Source organism: Mustela putorius, unplaced genomic scaffold, assembly GCF_011764305.1.
Source record: "Mustela putorius furo isolate JIRA1106 unplaced genomic scaffold, ASM1176430v1.1 tig00000242_pilon_pilon_pilon, whole genome shotgun sequence".
NCBI classification, from domain to species: domain Eukaryota; kingdom Metazoa; phylum Chordata; class Mammalia; order Carnivora; family Mustelidae; genus Mustela; species Mustela putorius.
This window is the reverse complement of record NW_025421325.1, coordinates 17,815,939-17,838,092: the sequence shown is the minus strand read 5'-3', so window position 1 is coordinate 17,838,092 and position 22,154 is coordinate 17,815,939. Positions and strand designations below refer to the sequence as shown.

At 47.9% G+C, this 22,154-nt stretch overlaps 1 long non-coding RNA gene across 1 annotated transcript; it reads left to right on the top strand.

The window, feature by feature from the left end:
* The first annotated feature begins 13,718 nt into the window (after positions 1–13,718).
* Positions 13,719–19,566, top strand: LOC106007201. Its single transcript, XR_006606263.1, has 5 exons — positions 13,719–14,425; positions 15,003–15,059; positions 15,468–15,583; positions 15,935–16,027; positions 18,927–19,566. It is a non-coding gene; the product is annotated as an uncharacterized LOC106007201 (long non-coding RNA).
* The last annotated feature ends 2,588 nt before the right edge of the window (positions 19,567–22,154 follow it).

Below are 22,154 nucleotides of genomic sequence, written 5' to 3'. Positions count from 1 at the left end.
CTCCACAAAGAATATCTCATTCTATCAGACTGAACGATGTCACCCTGAATCCTGGAAGCCTGCAGAAACATCATCCTTTAAGAAAAAAAGCCAGGCATTTGTCCTAGGATGCTTTAAAGACGCTGTCACCATCCCCACCTACAAACGCAAATGTTGCCTTAGTATATGCCTGAAGCAGGAAGTGAGACAACAGTCCCAAGTGACAGAAGCTGACTTCACAAGGGGTTAGGGGAAGGGGGGAGACTGATTTTGGCAAAAGCCAAGGTTTCTCGAAGTCATCCCTTTGGGGGTTGCAATGTTTAAAAGAAAATTTGCTCCCACCACTAAAACTCACTGGGTGGAAATCGCCCTCGGAAGAATGGAAACCCATTTCCCTCTGCAGCAATCCAGTCAGCTTCCCCAATGCTCAGAAATGTGCTGTGCTCAGCATTTCTGTGCTGATGCAGCATCCATGGTCCAAAAGGCGGCCGGCTGCAGCAGCCACAGCAGCAATTGCTCTAGGGGGTGGAAATCAGCTCGCACCATTTCTACCTCATTTGGCAGCAGAAGCACCGAGTCACAAGGAAGATGAGGTTCTAGTCCAGAAGCAGCTGGGCTATGTCACTCTAAAGGTGGTGAGTAAAATGGCTATTCACTGGGGCATTAAGTTTTTGTGCCATTTTCCTAAGTGAAGATTCTGGGTGTAAGCAGATATGTGTGTGTGTGTGTGTGTGTGTGTAATTGTACACATGTATGGGTACTCATATTGTCACTGAGCAGCAATACTTGGATATCTATAAGTGGAATAAATAAATAGAATGCAGTGTTGTCGAACTGGAAGGGGTCATAGAAATTGTGCTTTCCAAGCCCCTTATTTCACAGAAGAGGATCTTGAGGTTCAGAGAAGTGAAGCCTTTTGCCAGAGATTACAGAGTTAACCAGTGGCCAGGTCTAGCTTCTCGTGTCCTGATGCCCAGTGCAGGATTCTTCCCATTGCTCTATGTGGGTATAAGATGACTGCCTCTATGCCAGGAGACCTGTATCCCTGGGAATAGGCTGAAACCTGCAGCCGCAGCATCAGTGTCACCGAGATCCTTCTCGATGTTTCCAGTAAACATGGGAAGCCATTTCTAACTCACTGCAAGCTGGGGCACAGAAGCAAAACAGCAGCACGTGTTTGTCATAAATTGCTCCAGTCCTAATGGTCACCTCCTCCCCTGAGGTTATTCTTCCGGTCACACTGCAAACAAAGTGTATACAGCACTAACGAATCTTCTCAGCAGGGTCAAGTGGGCTGTTGATAGGGCTGGAGAGTATGCTTCATCAATAATATCCCCCTTTGCTTGGAACAAGTATTTGCTGAGTGCCACCCATACGCCAGGCACCATCATATTCTTTTTATCAGTCCATTCTCATTGCGGCGCCGTGAGGCATCATTACCCATCTTGACAGTAACACGGAGGGTGGGGGAGGGTCGCATAGGCAAGCTATTTTGGGTCTTTGAAAAGTTCCTAGTTCTTCCAAGAATTATGGTTTTCGAAACAGTTATTTTCTGTGATCCTCCTTACCAGAATGACCACTGCCCCTGAAATGGAAGGAAATGTTCTCTCCTTAACGAAAAACCATTATCTGCAACATTCTGGATCAAATGTGTAGTCAGATCGAGGAGAACGACATTGAACATTTGCAGGCTTGGACTCTAAATTAGGCATTGTATGGGCCTTTGGGGTTTTCTCAGGTTTTTCTCCTATTTTTCTGGGTTCTGGTTCAAGTGAAGATTGCGCAGCACGTTTAGGAACCCTGGCTTTTTAATACAGCTCTACTCCTAATTATGTGATCCTGACCAAAGTTAGTTTACTTCTCTGAGGCCTCTCATTGATAAACTGACAACGAAGACTAAATTATCTCTAGCCCTCCTTTGAGCATGGAAATGCTTGTGCATGAGTTCATTCATTCACTTACTCAAGTGTTTCCTGAGTTCCCATGACGCGCCAGACGTAGGAAGGAATTTTAGGGAGAACCGCCTCCAGCCCCACACCTTTCAAGCCTGCAGGAATTACTTGCACAGGAGTAGTTCTGGTGAAGCTCCATCAAGACACTGTCCAGCATGCTTTCTGTAAACTAAGTACGCCCTCCCTCAAGTCCCCTCTCAGTTCGAAATGAAGAGAATTTCCTTTCTGCCGGCTCTTTTGTATAATAACATTTATTGAGTACTTAGTAAGACACAGTGCCAGGCACTATGCTGGATCATTTTTATGCCTTACGTCATTGAATCCAGACAGTAATCCTATTCAGTAGATCATATGATTAGCCTCGATTCACAGATGAAGAAACTGGCAACTTGACCAAAATTGCAGTTAGAAAGTAGTGGGGACAGAGTTTCTGTTTGTGTTAATGAGAAAGATTCAGGCATGGATAGTAGTGGTAGTGGTTGTCCCACATTATGAGTGTACTTAATGCCACTGAATCGTACGATTTAAAATGGTTAGGAGGCGCCTGGATGGCTCAGCCAGTTAAGTGTCTGACTCTCAATCTCAGCCCGGGTTTTGATCTCAGGGTTGTGAGTTCGAGCCCCATGTTGGGCTCCATGCTGGGCATGGAGCCTACTTAAAAATAAAATAAGATAAAATGGTTAAAATGGTAAGTTTTACATCGTGTGTATTTTACCATGATAATAAGTATAGCAGTGGGGAAATTCAACCTCCATCGCATCGACTCCAAAACCTTCAAACCTTCAAACCTTCAACTCCAAAACCTTCAACCTCAAAAACATTCCTCCTTCATCTTCACCACAAGACAAGACTCAGAAAGGAGGGTGTACCCTCTCTAACAGAGGCTTAGACTTTTTCCTTTTGTTTGTTTGGTTTTGGTTTTGGTTTTTTAGTTTCTTAGGAAGCCACAAAAATAATGCCTACACATTGGGAAAGTTCCTTTCTGTGTTGAAGGTCAACATGAGCCTATTCTGAATCATAATCAGATTCTCAAATCTGGAAGACTCAGAAACCACTTCCATGTTGTTTCTCCCATTCTTCTCCCAGCCTGTAAGATAAAGCTCTGTCTATAAGGTCAATCCAACTTCAAACACATTTAAATACCAGGTCGTTCCTTTGTACATGTCCTGATTTACATATTGTGGGGGAGCCGGGATGAGAAAGATATCATTTCTGCCTCCAAGAGTTTGCAATCTAGCAAAAGGGGCCAAGACAGAAATATGAAGAAGCAAAGTCATTGAATAGAATTTCTGAATACCTATGCTAGATGTGAAGACGATAGACATGAACACAACAGTTTTGGTCTGCTGCAAAGATGACACAGAGTCAATGAGAAGGGCCTTCAGAGGGAAGAGATGATATTCTGTGGAGAGAGAAAGGTATTTGCATGGTGGATTTTTCTCCTCATCCATAAAATAGCCATGGACCTATTCCAGATGGTATTAGAGTTTAAATCTCACCACCTGTCCCTCCTTTTTTTCCCCTCCTCTCATTGTTTTTTTACCCTCCTTTCTTTAGGCTCACTCTGTTTTCCTTTTTTCTAATGTTTTCAATTGGACACTTAGATCAGTAATCTTTGGTCTTTTCCTGCACTTTAAGACTAAGTTCTCCTTTAAGCGTTTCTAATGACTACAAGATACAAAGTCTTGATGTGTAGTATTTTAATGAATTAATATTTTACAATCTGGTTTCTTCTTAGACCAGGGAACCATTCAGAAATATCTTTTATTCCCAAAAGCAGGGGAGAAGAAATTGGATGTTTTTTCTAACGATTTCTCACTAAATTACACTGTAGTCAAATAATACAATCTGGGGGTGCCTGGGTGGCTCAGTGGGTTAAAGCCTTTGCCTTCGGCTCAGATCATGATCCCAGGGTCCTGGGATTGAGCCCTGCATCGGGCTCTCTGCTCCACGGAGAGCCTTGTTCCTCCTCTCTCTCTGCCTGCCTCTCTGCCTATTTGTGATCTCTGTCTGTCAAATAAATAAATAAAATCTTTAAAAAAATATACAATCTGTATGACATCATATCATAGTATTTGTTGAGACTTCGTTTGTGGGCTACTACAGGATCAAGTTTTGTAAATGTCCCATGTAGCTTAAAAAATGTAATTTTTCTAATTCCTGATAAGGGATTTCTAAGGTTGTCCACTACAGCAAGCTTGACAGTGTGGTGTTCAAATGTTCTATATCCCTTCTAACCATTTCTATAATTACCAAGAGAGGTACCTTGAAATCTCTTCTTATCATACCTAATTTGTCTTTTTCTTCCCAAGATTACATCATTTTTTTCCTGTTATATTTGGAAGCTATGTTTCTAGGGGCATACAAGTTTAGAATTGTTCTTCTACTTAATTGTTCTTCTTACACTGGTTTTTACTTGGAGAACATCTTAACCACCATGATGTCTTTTGTCTTCAAGTGTATTTTATCTGACATTAGTAAAATACACCGGTTTTCTTCTGACAGGTATTTACCTGTTATTTCTTTTCCTATCCTATTCCTTTCAGCCTTCTTGTTAACATGTTTTTTAATGCATCTCTTGCAAACAGCCCATAGCTAGCTTTTTATTTCTTGTCCAACTATATTTACTTCCCTCAAGCTTTACTATGCCATTCAAAGAATATTCCTATATCTTACCTGAAAATTGTAGATACTAACTTCTGGGAGGTTTTCAGGTTTCTTATTGCCAGAAACGAAGGGTCTAGGACCCTGTTACTTAAGATTTCTAAGGGTGCGTCTTCTCCTTTCTCCCTTTGGGGTGTTAAAATTGGCCCTTTCTCTCACTCAGTCTGTACTGTTCCATCGCATCACACCAGTCCTACCTGTCATCTTCTTCTTCCCAGACATCCCCCAAAGAATTTTGCTTCTACAGCTGGAGTCTTCAGTGTCTCCTCTTTATCCCTGCTAATAGATTGTACCAGAAGTGAATGATGATGAAGATATTCTAGATTGGCACTTCCTTGAAAACAGACCTTAACAGCAAGACTCAGTTCTTCAAAAGAAATGGAGTTACTTAGACCCTTGGAAAATGTGGTTACAATTGCCCTTCTCTGCAATTAATGATAATGCCATTACCACAAGGCATTGGGGAACTTCTCTGGCTTTCATCAAGAACAAATTATACTAATAGTCTTTCTTTGCCAATAGCAACAAAGATACCCCTTTTTAAAGGTAAAAATCAATGTCTTTAATATTTGTTGAGCATTTACTACAACAACGCACTGTGGTAGTTTTTTTTTTGTTTTGTTTTGTTTGCATTGTGTGATTTTATCCTGACAATAGCTCTCTGAGGTAGATATAACTATTACCCCTGTAAGTGGAAACCTCCAAAGCGTGGGGTTCTGTGAGAGCTGTGCTCAAGCCCAGTGAGAAAGCAAGTCAACAGGCTCCACAGTTTCCCAATGAAGAATTCTACCTCTTCTCATCTGTCCCCAACTCTGGTTTACTACACAAATGCGCAAGCCCTTTTGCCTTTGACTTCCAGGCGCCAAGTAACTGTGTAGCCTTGGGCAAGGTGCTTCTCTCCTCTGGGCCTCCACTTCCTTATCTTTTAGCTCTAAGATTCTCCCGTCTGACCACTTCACACACCATGGAACCAAGACTGCCAGTCAACCTGGGGAGGCAGAGCTGTGTAGTAGAGCGAGTATGTGGTCTCATGTCTGTCTCGGCTCTAAAACCCACACCTGTTCTAGAGAATCCACCCTCTCTGGGAGAAGCCAGAGACCTATGCAAAACCAGCACAATTTCAGAAGTGCCAGCAAAGCATCCTGTTTTCCCCAAATAGCCATCATTCGCTGGCTTACGGGTTCCCAAAATGTTATTAATTGATGTTATGGCCTTTTAAAAATTCCCTCAGAGAAGAAATGTGGGTAGATGCAGGTTACTGAGTTGGGATCTTGTTGCGCAAGCATTGGGAGGGAGCTGCTTGAGAGGGAAGAAGAGAGCAAAACAAAGAAAGCTTGGAGCTCTGGGGGAGTAGGAAGAACCCCTACACCCTCCACTTCCCAGTGAGAGAGGAATAAGGCTCAGCAAGGGAAAATGATGTGTCCAAGATCACTGCAGCAAAGGAAGTACCAGAACCAGTTCTTCTGGTTCTTCTCCGGACTCCCAGACCAGTAGCCTACAACACCCAGTGTCTTGGGGCTTGCCTTGCAGCCTCCTGGATTAGGCAGGGAACTCTCTTGGTAACACTGTGGCTATTGACATGCAATGTGTAAGGAACGTGGAATGAAATGCCATCTTTTCCTGTCCTAGGGTAGCCAGATAATTTAAACATGTATTAAACAGAGAAACAATTCCCATAAAAACTAAATTCCCATTGTTTCTTTCATTCTCTCCTACCTTGTCCATCACTTGCTTCCGTCCACTATTTCCCTTTGTAGTCTATCAGCTCTGAGTCTCAGATCATGCACCAGAAACTGGGAACATCTCTGCCAAGCAGGAGTCCTGCTTATCATCCCTGCCTTGGGGGAGACAGGAAGCAGGAGATCACCCAGAACAAAACGGAAGTGTATTCACCTTGGTTTATGGTCCCCCATCCCGAGAATTTCCCCTGGGAAACTCTGCCCTCAAATGAGCCCCTAAATCTGTTTCTATTTTCCAACTCCCCTCCCCCCACCCCATTCCAGGTGATGAAACACTGAGACTGGTTAAGATGCTCCTTAAATGCAGAATGTAGAGGACACCTGGGTGGCTCAGTGAGTTAAGTCTCTCCCTTCAGTTCAGGTCATGATCTCAGGGTCCGGGGACAGAACCCCACATTGAGCTCTCTGCTCAGTGGGGAGCCTGCTTCCCCCTCTCTGCCTGCTTGTGATCTCTCTGTCAAATAAATAAATAAAATCTTTTTTAAAAAAATAAAAAATAATTGCAGAATGTTATTATCACCATGTATCATCCACATCAGTTTTCTAGGTCGTCCTAGATGTCAGAATGATGCAAGCCAACATTTTTATTATTTAGGATACAGTATACTAAGTTTATGTTGATTACTCTAAGTATCATCTTTGAAAGATAACTAGCATTAAAGTGTTGATAATGTTCCACTTTTGCAATCATATTTGCATAGTGTACAACAGAGTTTAGCAGGAAAAATTATCTTAAGTGGTGTTTCTCATCTGCTCTGTCAGTCTCACACTGCTTGCTTCGACTTGGTACATGAGGCAGGACAAACGTTTACGATTTTTTTTTTTATATCAGCTTTACATTATAGAATGTTATTCTTGTCCCTTCTGGGAAGCCTGCAGCATGGAGTTGTCATGGAAAAAGCAGAGTCTTGGGGGCCGGTCGTAACTGAATTCCAATTCCAGCTTATGTACTTGAGAAAGTGATTTAACCGCTCAGGGAAGCAGCCACCAGCCACCTCTTCCGTAAAATGGAGTTAGCAAGGCAGCGAGATTGCAGATAATGTATGGGAAACACCTAGACAGCACCGGGCCTGAAAGGCAGCAGCCCCCTTTGTTCCACATACAGTGTTTTTAAATGCCCCTTGACCGCATGCTGAAATTAAAGCTGGGAAGTAAGCTGACATTCCCTGCACCACACTTCTGGCTAACGATTCTTTGGCCTTCCAGCAGAGTTATATATGCAGATAATCTGTTTGATGCTGTTCAACACAGAAGGGACGCTGATTTTATTTTAGAACAATAGTTGACTGTCTCCCGAGTGTCAGCTACTGGGAAATAAATATTGTAGATTTCATTTATCCATTCATTCATTACAAACAAGCTATCCTCCAAACGACCCCCTCATTCTTCCTTTCTCCCATTTACTTTTTTTTTTTTACACTCCCCCCAGGCCTATTACAGTCTCTTGCCCAATTGGATGTTATTTTTCATTTCTATCCTGTCACCACCTAATGTCCAAATTTATTTAAATCATCCTCAGACACAATCCTACAAGATATGAATCACGTTCAGGGTTTTTCTCCCCCCCAACCCCCCGCCCCGACTTGTCAGCTGTCTCATTTATGATTGACAAGATTTCCATTTCAGTAATTTCTACTAATTCTGCTTCAAATCTGTATATCTAATGAACACACCAATCGGCACCTCATTTTTAGTCAGGACCATTTTTTTCTCGTGCAATGCACTGACTTCATAATTTGCAGTACAAGGTAGCTGCCTCTAAATGAAACTCGAAGAAAGCCTTGTCCAGTTTGCATGAAAACAGTCTCTGGCATGTGAGTACACCCATAATATCCTCTCTAGGCTCTCATCCTTTATGCATATGAACACTGTTTGCATGCTGCCCTCAGACTCTTACACCCAAATAAGGCTTTTCTCTTTGTAAAGGTATGTTGAATTGTATATCTCTGCATAAGAACAAAAAAGAAAAACAGTTTGTCTGCACCGAAAAGCAAAAAAAAAAAAAAAAAAAGCAAAAAACACAGTCTAAGTTCTCCAATGCAAACGCAATCTGACACATGCTAAAAATTGCCTGAAGCACTGGTGAGTTATAGATCTTCTCCCTGGGGCAGATAATTCATAAGGAAATAGCTTCATGCCCTATGTAGCAATTGAACAAAAATATTTACTTGCAGTAATATCAGATGATAAGGGGAGCAGGGTTTCTTTCTGGGCAAGGGGGGAGGGAGAGCCCTGCGGTAGAGGCCCATCATAAGCATTGCAAATGAATCATTAGTCGTCATCCTGCAATCTAGGTCAGGATGGAGCCAAAGGGAAGGGCTTTTAAATGGGCTACAGGGCTCAGGTTGGATCTGCTTCTGTGAAGGCACAAGAGGCAGACACTTATGTTGTGGTGAGGCATTCTAAAGGGAATACAAAAATGCTTTCACCTGAGAGAGGGACCTTTTCCTGACCCAGAGAGTAATCAAGAACAAAGAGGGTTGTACTTTCAGATGAATGCCATTTAAACACACACACACACACACACACACACACACACACACAACTTTTCTCTAAGCATTCTGTATTCAACTTTGCAGGCCCTGAAGAGTGTCTACCAGATAGATGTTAAAAAGGAGAGAGTACCTTTCAGACTCAGAAACCTGTGGGTTGTCTTTTAAACAATGCAATTGTACGCTATTTTGGTCGAAAAGGACTTTTCAAGTCATCTACTCCAGGCATCTTGTGTTGAATAAGAGGATATGAAACAAGAAAAGAGGGACCTACTTGCCCAAGGGCATACGAGTCACCTGCACACAACTGTTTAATTTTCTTTTATTTCTTAAAGATTCTGTTTTGTGCAATAGGAATAATTAAATAAGGCAGAAACAAAACAAATTGACTTGGCAACTGCCACCTGATAAACTAAATTGGTGTCAGATATTCTTGCCAGGTGCCTCAGCCTTCCCCCAAAATGATTCTGAAAGGCTGCTGCTTGGTGGACCACTGTCTTGGGGGTCCTTCCTGAAAACCTCTGGCCCTGGCATGTTGGGGTACTCAATCCACTTGGCCAAAGGCTCTGAGACCTTTGTGTGACTCCTGCCCTACCCCTCTGGGGCCACAGGAGGCTGGCAGTGTGTGTGTTTCAAAATACATTCTGAAATATCACTAAAACTAGAGACATTTAAATAGAAAGACTTGAATTCCAAAATTAAATCCAAGCTATGCACTAAATGTAGTTGCTAGGGTTGGTGGGCTATTTCTTTTATTTGCAAAAATCATAAGAAAACTTAAAGGTCAAATGGCATAGGAAGAAAATAGGCAAGAAAGGAAGAGAATCAGTTTTGTCTTTAACGCTAGATTTGCTACAAACCATCCACATGATATCCAGAAGTAATGTCGCCTTCTGTCTAGGCCTCGCTTTCCTCTGGCTTTTCCTCTTTTGTACGAAGCAGGAAAAAAAAAAAAAAATGATCTCTAGGCATCCAGCATTAGGGTTATGCCATTCCAAGGGTATCTCCAAAACTGACTTATTTTTTGCAAGCCACAGTCACTGTAGAACTCTCTGTAGCTATTTCCAAGATGTGAACTGACACATTAGTGTCTGCTAAATTCATGTAAAGCTTCCGAAGGAGGTAGTTTCACTATTGAAATCATTCTCCAAAATAATGGTGACTGACTTGAGACTAAGAGCTTATGAATCTAACCCTCTAACCAGTATTTTTTTCCCCACTTCACTTTCCAGATTGACTTGTGAGGGCTTTTTTTTTTCCTCTTCCTTCTTTTAAAATATTTGTTAAGGCCTGAAGAGAACTAGGAATATGGGGTACGCAGTACGTGTAAGCACACATAAATAAGTCAGAACAAGCCTGGTTCTTGTCTAGCCTGAACACTTCGGTAGGAAAAGAGCTCTGTATTCTATTTCTTCGGCCACCACAACTTGAAGGTTATAGAATATTCTATTTCAGGACACTTTTAGGACGGAGAAGCCCATTTAAAAGTACTGCAGTGTTATTTTGATTTCTGCCACTGAATGAATCACTCCTCCTGAATGCAAACACCAGCAAAGAATGCGTTAGACGATCCACCATCATATTAAAAATTAAATCCGGCTGCATTTCATAATGGGCTTTCCTTTTTAAAGCACAGTTTCATCTTTTCACCATGGAAATTGTGTTCTGATGGCTGTTCTTTATGGTTAACACTGAGGCATCAGCCGAGGTCAGAACCCTGCCTCTCTGAACAGGGAACCAAAATGTCACAGACACATGGTACGCTTGGCAAATAATATATTTCTTTCCAATCTCCTGTGTGTCTTCAGTTTGCCTAGTGTCATGCTTGTGGTAAGCTGAAGAGAGTTTATTTCTCGGGTCTTCTTTCCTTCCTTTGGCGGAACCAGCGGGAGGCGTGCGATTTACAATGAATTCAGAAGTGCACCTCTTTTGATTTTTGTTGTTGTCTTTATTTTAACCTCCAAGAAGAGAGAGATTTAACTCAGTCTTCACCCCAGGCTAAGCTAATACTTAGGTCATGTCTGAGCTCTCTGGGGAACCCCGCTTTATACCATCCGAGGGGCAATGGTGTCTTTTCACGTGGAGCAGCACAGCTGTCCAGCCATATGGGCCCCAAACAGCCCAGTCAATCGGATTTGGGGAGGTTTTACAATGTAATTTCTTAACGTGCTAGTATTTGGGGTGAGTTTGATCAGGGGTAGAGACAGCTCTTAAGCCCAAGGGTTTAGGTTTTAAGAAGCCATCACAAATGTCCCAGCATCTGATCAGACTGGTTAAAAACAGATAAGAAATCTGTGACTGGGGGAGGGGAAAGGACTCCTGACCCCCTCGTTGGAGAGAGCCCCAGGGGTATGCTGTAACTATTAATTCGGCATCAGCTGCCTTTTTTTTCTTTCCTTTTCTTTTTTAACCCGGGGCTCATCATTTAAGGCGTTCCCACTCAGGCCTGCAGAGCATGTTACAAAACCATCTCTCTGCTCCCCTCCCCCCATGCCGCAAGATGAGAGAGCAAATCTCCTGCATTGCAGCAACCGCGCTGGAGGACCGCATTGAAACCGTCCTCAAGCTAAACAAAACCAGGCCTTTGAGAAAAACCTGGAGAAGGGCAGCACCGGTATGTCCTGCTGCCTCTCGGGCAAACGCACTCCAAGTCGCAGCCCGGTCCTTCCACGTAGAAGGGGTTTGGAAACTGCCTAAGGCATTCGTAAGGACTAGAAGACAAACAGTCCTGAATCTAAAACCCTCATCAAAATGGTGGAAGTCCTGAACCAAACTACCGCCAATACAGTTTTTTCCACCCGAAAAGTATTTTAGTTGGAGGGGAACGTTAGCAGAATGGTAAGTTTTCCCCCAGAAAGGTATCCCACACCATGGCCCTTTCCAACTAACTACACAGTCTTCAGAAATTAACAATCTATTGAAGGAAGGTTTTATATATTTTCCCTCTGTTTCTCCCTGTCTCTCTGTCTCGCTCTCGCTTTCAATTTAAACCAAGGCTTTCCTTTTCTTAGAATTTACAAAAACTGCTTATTTTTAAGCTTTCTCGTGGTACGCTGTTGGAAGCAGAAAGCCAGTGCTACGGGGTTTTGAGACTGCTATTCTTTTATTGGGACAAACACTCTGTAATTGACAACAACCCTAACGGCCTTGAAGCTGGCGGGACAGCGCCCAGGGTCACCATTGATCTGGACCCTTCGGGCTCCGCGGGCGCTCATCTGCAGCGACCCCCGCAGGACCGCTCTCCGCCGCCCCGCACGGGCCATCTGATTTGAAGAGCTGCTTTCAGCTGTCGGGGGCTGGTGCTACACCTATCCATCTCTAGGTGCTCTGAAACCAGCGCTGCCCAAGAAACAGTTTTGGTTCTGTTGTTTCTGTTGTTGTTGTTGTTGTTGTTTGAAGTCCTCAAAGAAGAAAAGCCGGAGTAGGAGAAACAGATGGGCCCTGCGTGTGCGGAAATCGCCGGGGCTGGCGAGTGCCTCCCGCCGCTGCCGAACGCACTCCTCGGGGAAGACGGAAGATTTCTCATTGCTGGCGCTGGGTTTTTGTCGGGGGTTTAGGCGGGGGGTGTCTTTGGGTTTTGTGTTTATGGGCAGATTCATTCTGAGTCCTTCCTTATGACCACGCTAACCCCGTGCTCCCAGAAAAACACACAACACGGCCACAACCATCACAACAAAAGGCACCTCCCCGAAGTGAGTCTAAATGTACGCGGGACGGGTGGCGGCCGGACGTGGAGACGCACTTTTGTGCCTCTCTAATCTCGGGAGTCCATCTGGCCCCGGCGGGCGCTGGGCGGCGGGGCGGGGGGGGGGGCACTGTAGAGGAGGGCCGGGAGGAAGGGAGCCGGGATGGGCGCGCGCACGTACCCAGAGGCGCGGGCACGCGCGCCCGCTCTCCTTCACATTCACCTTGACTGCAGGGGGGCGGAGGATGGGACTACCTTCCCCCATCACCACCAGCCCTTCTCCCCAACCCACCCCATCCCCGCCGCTGTCCTGCCCAGACTCTGCTTGGGGCTGGGAGGGAGGGATGGTGGGGAGGTGCAAAGGCGCTCGGGTCGCCGCAGCGCCCGGACAGCCGCGTGCTCTCCGCAGTGATGTCAACCGCATCCGCCGCAGCACCGCCCCCCCCATCCACCCCCCACCTCGGGCCTCGCCCGCGCCGTAGTCCGCGGAAACCCCCGTCTGGCTCCTCCAGCCGGGGGACGAGAAGCGGGGGGCGTGCCTGTGTCCTGAGCCCCCCACTCCTTTTGCAAAACCGGGAGAAACAGGGAGTGAACGAACCGTGGTGCCGCAGCTACTGGGGCGGAGGAAGGGGTGGGGGACGATGGACCTGGGTGTAGGTTTGACGCCCAGGACTGCTGAAGGGAATCTGCCCGGGACTGGTGCAGCCGGGGTTACGTTTAGGGGGCGGAGGGCACGCATCACTGCAGGTGCCGCGCTTGTGGGCACGGCGAAAGCGCCCCCTTCGCCCAGGATAGAAACGGATAAACGGAAGCGCGTGTGAGTGTGGGGGTGCGAATTGCCACCTCCAGCCTTGGCTTTCCCGCTCTTCCGAGCGCTCCCACTTCTCACTTTCCCCAAATCCGCATTTTCCTTGGCACAGCTCTCCCGGAGCAAGAAGGAGAGGGAGGTACCCGGGGGCAGTGAGAATGACGTGTGCTGGTGCAGAGAGCGGGTGGGGGGCTGCGGGCCCCGCTCTGTGGACCGGCTCCTAATCCTCTTGTTTTCGGTACAGTCAGCAGATGTGGCTTCTTTTAGCTGAATAATCGGTTAAAGGAATAATAATTTTTAAAAAGGAGATCGACCTCACCCAAAGAGGATGGCGAACGAGATTAGGGCTGGGTAAGGATAAATTAAAAGGCTCCAAATTCTGTCTGTCCCTCTCAGCCTTCCTCTCTATCCACCTCCCCCTCCCTTCACCGCCCTCCCCTCCCCCCCTTCTTCCTCATCCCCTGCAATCCGCACTCGACGCGAGTTCACGCGGAGGGCTGGATTTTCAGGCTGAACCGCAACTTGCGCTGCGCGTTATTATTATTCATCTGAGGGTGCTGCCGCCACAACCTTTGCCTCCTGCGCTCCTCTCCTTCCCCCCGGCCGCTGCCGCCAGCAGTGCAGTCCCTCCTGCACGCATGCTCTGGTTCACCGAAGGGAGATTCTGAATTTTTTATCGTGCTCATGATCATCATCATGATGTTCCTTATCATGGTTATCATTTCCTCCTGCCAGGTGGAGCGACCACCAGCGCCTTCTCGCCACCCGCCCCTTCCCCAGCGAAGGAAGCAATTCCGGCCGGGCCGCGGCGGCCGCTCCCTAGATGCGGGTTTCCTTTGCCTCTCCGCATCCTTCCCTCTTTCATCTGCATGTATGTATCTTGATTCCTTTATTCCAGTAGATGTATTGCCTTTCTTTGGGCTGGCCGAAACGCTGAGGAATGCCACCAGTCTCTTCAAAAGAAGAACAAAAAGAGGAAGACCTTGAGTGGACCCCAGGACAAAGCACTTTGGGCTCGGCAAGAAGGGACGCGCGGGAGCGCTGACTCGGAACGAGAGTGATCTCCGGTGCCAAGGAGCGCCCACCCAGCGTGCGGACCTCTGAGGGTATTCGGATTGAATTTTATTTATCCTTTTGGCATGCTTGAACAGTGACACTGTTGGAGAGGGCTAGGGTTTGATTTTGTTTAGTTTTTCTGGGAAAGCGAGCTGAATGGTGGGAGATCAGATAGACCTTAAGTTGGCTTTCCTGCTCCCCTGCCTGGCCTTCTCGAGATCCGGGTGTTGGAGAAGAGAGACTGGGAAGCAGAAGGCTTAGAAAAGAGTAGGCACCGGAGATGTTGTCGGCGAGCTAAGGGAAGGTTGAGGTGAGGGGTAGGTGAGTGGAGACGGGACAGCTGGAGGAGGATTTTGAAAATAGGAGGTTTCTTTAAAACCCCCCCTTTGGGTTCACAAGATGAGTTTTGCTGGGGAGGAGAATATGGTTGTCTGTCCATAGAAGCTCTGAGAAATTGATGAAAAATTGATATGTCCATGTACACACATAAGGAGGCGTCTGGATTTGTGTGTAAACAGAGCAGAGAGGTGGAGGAAGGCATGGAGGGAGGGGGCTTAAAATAATGTCTTATTATCCCTTTGGCTTTGGGGACTCTCATCCTCTGTCCCTCCCTCTTTTTTGACCCAGGGATCCAGCTGCATTAGACACCAGTGACCTTTTAAATCTACACCCACCCTTTACCTGGTAAAGCCCGTTGACAGTTTGGGGTGGGGTGGGGTGGGGTAAGGAGACTGGTAGGGGTGTTTTGAAGACATATATATATTCTCTCTCTCCCTCTCTCTCCCTCTCCCCTTCTCTCCCCTCCTCCCCTCTCTCCTCCCTCTCCCCTCCTCCCGTCTCCTCCCCTCCCCTCTGTCTCCTCCTCCCTCGCTCTCCCCCCATCACTCTTTCTCTTCCTCCCTCCCACCTCCCTCACTCCCTCCCTCCCTGCTGCATTTTGCATGAGCTATCTAGGTCATTAGCATTTTAGCGTATGCAAGACTTGACAAAGCTGATGAGGGGCCAGATGGGCCTCGCTCTTATGGGTTTTTTTTTTTTTTTCCTTTTTTTCCCCCTCTTTTCCTTTTTCCCCTCCACCACTTGGGACCTGAGCAAGAGGACTGCAGCAGGCGAGTTTCGGAAGGCTGCCTCCCCGATCCCGGCCCGGAGCGAGGCGGCTCGCCCCTGCGGCACGCCCGGACAGCCTGCGCCCGCACTCAGCCAGAGAGGTAAAGGCGCGCCCTGCCCTGGTAGCCGCTGCCAAGCCCCCGCTGCCCTCCGCGTCCTGTGCCCTGGACTTCCTCCTCCACCTGGTCCCCCTCAGTTTACTGGGCTAAACTGAGGGTGAGAGGTGGGTGGGTAGGGTTTGCTGTGCTGGGGCGAGGTGGGGTTGGTGTTGGGTTGCTTGTTGTTTTGGGGGGTTGGTTTTTTTTTTTTTTTTTTTCATTGTCTGGATCTGCAGGGGAGGCGAGGCGCGAGGAAGGGGCTAAGGGAGTCGGGGTAATTAACACGGGGGAGGCACCCTCCGTCTCTCCCACTTCCACCCACACCCCCAACCCTCCACCCCCTCCGCTTTGCAGGAAAAAGCCTGGATCCGAAAGGATGGGGGAGAACAAAGAGCCTTTGGAAGACGTCGCTGTTATCTCATTGTCTGTGTGATTGGGGGAGCTGCGGTAGGGAGGATGCTGTGGTCCTGTTCTGCCTGCCTCCCCACCCCCATCCCTCTCCCCGCTGTCAGTGCGCACGCACGCGCGCTTCTTTTTACTTATTTTTCCTTGTTTTCTCATTCCATTTTCTCCCCCCGCCCCCCATCCACCTGTCCTTCCTTCCTCCTTTCCTTCCTCAGGAGAAAGGCCTCTCTCTCCGTGTTCACAGCGGACCTTGATTTAAATGTCCATACAATTAAGGCACGCGGTGAATGCCAAGAATGGGGCTGGCTGAGCACCGTCGGTCCGAGAGGGCCCGCCGGGAAGGAGCCACGGAACCGAGGCGCCCTCCGCAGAGCTCAGCGCCGCGTCTTTGGGCGGGAGGGGTCTCGGTCTTCCGCCGGCTGCCCCGAAACCGAGACCTTGGGGTGGGGAAGTGTGCAGTTTGTGACAGACAGGGGGCTTAGAGACACAGACAGGGAGAGAAGCTGATTCTGTGACAGAAACACAGATCTGTGCAAGCACAGATGCGATGGGGGCGGGGGGGCGGTTTGCCTCTGAGCGCATGACGGAGTGCTTCTGTGTGCATATTTTTCTCTGGGCTGGGGGCGCATTGTATGTGGGTCGACACCTTCCGTGGCTGTGTTTTTGTTCTGAGCTTAGCTTTTGGTTTGCCCTTAAAAAAAAAAAATAATTTGGCATCCGGAGACTGGCGGTCTGTGCCAGGGCTTGCAGATATATTGTGTTCTCCTTGAGATGGGGGGTAGGAGGTGGGAAGGGGGGGTAGCCAGTTGGAAGGGAGGAGGGAGGTGTTTGTCATTCTTTGCTGTAGAGCTGGAGGCACCTGACAAGCTTAAGGAAGTCATGGGATATATGAGGAAGAAGGAACAAACTCCTGGAAGGTTCACTAGCTTGATGGGGGCTGAAAGCCTGGCCAGGGCTCTTAGGAGCATCTCACTTCCTCCTTGCGGCTGTAATTGTAGTTTCAGGCAGAGATCCAGGAGATGCAGAGGAAGGGAGAGGCGCCATAACCTACATGTACCAAAGGAGGGGGAGGGAATGAATTCCTTCTTAAATGGGAACCAAAGGAAAAACAGATTGTGCGCAAGTGTTGCTGAGGGAAGACTGTTTTGAAAGAGGCTGTCAGGGAATGGAAAGGGCTAGCCCTCCCTCATCCTGGAAGAATCTGCTTCACAAATGAGGCCTTCCTCCCCAGCCCTAGATGGAGAGCAGCAGCTGGTCCTGGGGAGAACCCCTAGCTGTGGAGAATGGTGGCAAGACCTAAACTCTTAAATTTGCAGGTGGAGAAAATGGTAGAGGTGCAGGTCCCCGCAGAGAAAGGAGGCCAAGAGCTGGATCTCCCCACCAGGAAGGCTGCTACGTCCCTTTCCCCACCCTTGGCAGAGGCCTGTCTTTGCAAGGCTAAGGCCATGAGGGATGCTTGGGATTTTAGTTTGATTCCTAGGCCATTAATAAAGGCCTAAAGGAGTCTCAGATGAAGCTTGCTTATTTTGTTCAGCAAAGTACCCGGCTAACCCACTTAGCAAATTAGTATTCAGAGATGCCATGGAGCCCTAGCCTCATTTCCTCCAAAATACTTATGGAGTACCTCCTATGTGCCAATCATTGTATAATTATTATATCTTGGGTTCTTCCTTTGCCCTCCTAAGGGAGTGTCTGGAGTCGGTTAAGTGCGCTGTACCCCCTCTAGATACTCCCAGAACCTTCTCTGTGGAAATGTGCCACAACCCGCTCACTCCTGCAGAGAGAAGACCGCAGTTCTCATCATGCAAACTGTGGGCATGGTGCTATCTCTCAAGTCCCAGAAGTCAAGTTTGGCCAAAGGACAGAAAAGAGCACTCTGGCCTCTGAGCCTTAGTCCTCGTTGTCCTAATAGTCAGCAGCAGCCACTGCCTTCAAAACAGACCAGCCTCCAAATGGTGCCTTGTTGGGGTGTAAATCCCCTTTCCTCTCCCCTCCCTCTTACCTAAGGAGGCTGCTCTGGTGGGGGGGAGGCACGGTTTAAGCCTCTGATGACCAATACTTTGCCCCACGCTTGTGGGCGATAGTGGGATTCGTCTCTAATTGCTTCCCCATAAGTCCATCAGACATGGCCGTGCCCTTTCACTGATGCGCCTGCCCGTCAGTACAATCTCCAGATGCCTCCCCAAGTAATGGCCCTTTTAGGTAGAAACCTAACACGCTTCTCCCTGAGAGCTTAAACCACAGGCACCATGGACATAGCCCCCACCAGGTTCCTGAGGCTGATAAACTAGGCAGGGAGGGGCATATTTTTTATGACTTATGTAAACTCTTGTTCCAGAAAGCATTTCATGGGTGTGGGAGTGTTCTAGGTTTGCCGGGTCTGTGTGCCTGGGTGTGGGGGTTTTCCTGTGTTCACCAGGTCTCGTTATGAAATGTATTTTTACGTGGGGTTTTAATGGCCGAAAATGGCCCAGATGAATGCACCACTTTGCCCCTGGTGTAATTTCAAGGCCCCTTTTGTGTTCACCAAATAGAGGCATCCGAGCGAAGGTCCGTCTTAGCTTCTTGCCTTCTGTTATATTCAGGGCCTATTTATACCTGCTGATACTTACGTAAGAAAACTGAGATTTATGCCCTTCCAAGGCATTTCTTTAACTCTCAGCATCATCTGCTCGCTTGTCTAGTTGAGCCCCTCTAGTTACATCCTCAGCCTTGAACGAAGGGAAAAACATTCAATTTTTAAAACACAGGATGTGTTAAGGCAGTTCGCTGATTGAATATGCCAAGGTGGCCCCCAGGAGTCCCTACCCATCACCATCATTATGCGCCTCATGACTGGGAGCTCCTCTGTTGCTCAAGGTGACTGTACCAGATACATTAAGATGGATTTAGAAATGTTATCAAAGGAAAAAATTGGTAATATTATTCTTTCTCCTGCCAGAGACGGCCCAGGCCCAGATCTCTGTTTAAGCAGAAAAGAAACTGATCTTTTAACAAAAGCTAAGGTAAATTTCTCTTATCCTTTCTGTCACCAAAGGGGTGGGGAGCAGGGATAGGTTTTGTGGCTTAGCCAGAGAAGTGAATAACAGGGTAGAGGCAGACTTTCCATCAGGCATATGCCCATTACACATATATACGTACATTTTCTCTCATAATCCTATGCATTGCTTACATTTATAGGAAAGCATTTAAACACACACACACACACACACATCTATACTCTCTGCACAGGAAGACAATTTTCTCTTTCCCTCAACTTACATAATACCCCACCCCTTGTTCCAGCCTTAGAATGGAGTCCTCTGGGGGCAGCTGCAAAGCACTCTCCCTAGGACAGATGGAGCCTCCCTTCCTCATCTACTCTGTGGGTGGTTTTAGAGCTCCATGAGTCAACTGGGACCAAAGGCTGTGCTGGTGGTATGTGTGTTTGATTCACGGGGATGAGTATGTCAATAACAACAATTTGAGAATTATGATACCTAATAAAGATTTTTGTTCTTCCAAGTCCCATCTATAATTCTTTCATTTGGGTGTTTTTGCCAAGTCCTTCCCCATTTGATTCCAATGGAAAACAACAACGACAACCACCACCAAAAAAAAAAAAAAACCCAAACCTAAAAAACCATTTAATAGTTAATTGCATCTCCAATGTAGACCTAGAACAAGAAAAAGGACTTCAAATGGGATTCGGTCCAGTCCATGTGTGCTGTTCTGTGCCACCCCATCCGGATGCCAGTGGCCTGGAGAGATCTGCACCAAATTTAGATGGCCTGGAAAAAAATGCAGGTTTCACTGAGAGCAGAAAATGTTCCAGGTCAGAAATGAAGAGTCGGCAGCTCTCAAAAGGTTCACCTTTTCATTTTCTTACCCCTCTCCCTTTTGTCTTAAGATAGAAATATTTGCCTCCAAACACGAGGACCTGGGTCATGGCTGCTGACGCCCCCTAAAATAAACCTCCAGGATGACCCGGGGCTTTCCCAGTATTACTGTGGGGAGGCAGGTTTATTTGAAATTAAAATCCAGTCTATTTCTTAGACATGTACAAATAGTGAGGCCTAGAACCTAGAACCTAGGTCACCTTGAGGTGACCTCTTCAAGGCCGTTGTTGCTGGAGAGGAGCGAGCGCGCGCTGCCCAGCCTGGGTGGCAGGGGTGCGGGCTAGGCCTGGCCATCCACCCGGCCCGCGGCCCCACGCCTGAAGCTTCGCAGTGACCTGCATTCCAACGCGCACAAGGCTTTCGCTTTTTCTCCTAATGCCCCTGAGACCTCTAAATGGAGCAAGGCGAAGATGAACAGGCGCTGGTTTCCTTTTTCTTTCCTTCCTTGCCCGTTTTCCCAGTTTTGATTTTTGTTTTGTTTTGTTTTGTTTTTGTTTCTCTTGCCTGAATCAAGAAAGGGGTCCCCGAAGCCCTGGGTATCCCGCATTTCCAAAGCTTCGGGCTGATCCAAGGTGCGGGTGGTCGCGCAGACAGCAGTGTCTTGGGCACAGAGCCCCTGCACGGCGGAGGCAGCCCCAGAGGCCCACCTCTTACCCTCTGCAGCCCACCTCGGTTTCCCCAATTTCGCTCCAGAGCCAGAAGGGTAAACGAAGGTCAAGTTAGAGATAATTACGGAGTCGGTGGGAATGGGGGATGCATCGAGGCGGGGTACATCTTCAGCTTGGAAGAATGGGACACGGCAAACCCAAGGCCGCGGCGGAATGGACTGCCGCCCCCTCCCCCGTTCCCAGCACCCCGGAGCTTTCCCCAGCGCACAGGTGGAGGCCTAGATCCTGCGCCTTCCCGCTGCGCACCGCGCCGGCCTTGGCGTGCAGAGGACCCAGGGCCCCCAGGACGGTCCCTCTCCCCTCATCCTTCTCCAGGCCGCCTTCCTGTCAGCTCCAGGACCTGCGGTCTCCACGACCTCACCCGGCACCCTGGAAAGCCGCAGGATGTGCGAGAAAGAGGGGCGGGCATAGCCCAGGGAGGAGGTTGGGAGAGATCCCCATCGAAAAGTCACGGTTTAACCCCTCCCGGGCTTCCCACCAGCCCAGGGCCCGTGTGAAAGCTCTTTAGGGGTGGTTTTGGGGAAGGGAGCAGTGTTTCTGCCCCCAATACGTCCTCGGTGACTCCCCTTACACCGCCCAGCCTCCCCAACCCCCTACACATGGAGCCCTGGCGATGGGGCCAGGTCGCTGGCACGGGCCCCCAGGACCCAGCAACCCACCAACCCCAGCGACAGGTCCTCGCCATTTCCAAATACCTTCCTCCTCCACCCCCACCACACTCTAAAGTAGGCAAAACAACCACCAAGGAATCCTCAACCCAGAAGAAAAACGACAGTTTTCTCCTTCAGCCTTAGCGCTAGTCTCAACACCAGAGGAGATGGAGCCCCTGAGAAGTGGGCTGGAAACATAGGAGCAGACACTCTGTGTCTTCGTGAGCCCCCAAACCCCAGGCCTGGCCCCAGGCAGAGGAGACACTCAGCCTCCCTTCCACTGGTCCGCTGGATGGCGCCTCTTGAAAAAAGAACTTAAACCCCCCTTTTCTTCACTTGCTAGGCCCACCAGGGTGCAGAGTCAGTGCTGTGAGGCTCCTTTGGATTAACAGGCCAGTGCCCTGAAATAACCTTCAGAGCCTTGTCTCAAGGTCATGTGCCCAAAGAAAGGAGGCCAACTGGCCTCAAGAGGCTACCGGTCCCTTCAGGAGGAGTCTGGCAAATGTCATACCACCAAAAGCCTCTGATAGACAGGAGAGTGCACCTGGCCTTCACAGGGGGCTTCCCTTCAGCCCCCTCTCACACTTACCCAGATTGATGTGGCAATATTTATTCCCATTTAATTGAGACACTGGTTTAATTTCAGATTGCCTCGGTTTAAGGCCCAATGGGGTTTTCTGCAGCTCTTTTCCCCAGTGCCTCTACAGAAACTAATTGCTGTTAATATCCAATTTTGGCTTTATTATTCGTTAGCCAATTATGGATCCCATAGCCCAGGCCCCTTGCTGCTTACCGCCTCTGCTGGAATCAGCTAACACTATGCCTGGCTTATGCTTCTTGCCTTTGCCTCTCTTCAGACCCTTCCCCCACCCCAAGATGATTTACAGGACACATCAGTCATTTGGTTAGTCCCAGTACTTAGCACAGTTGGGGATGGGGGTGTGGTATTTTCGGGCTTTATTATTTTCTCATT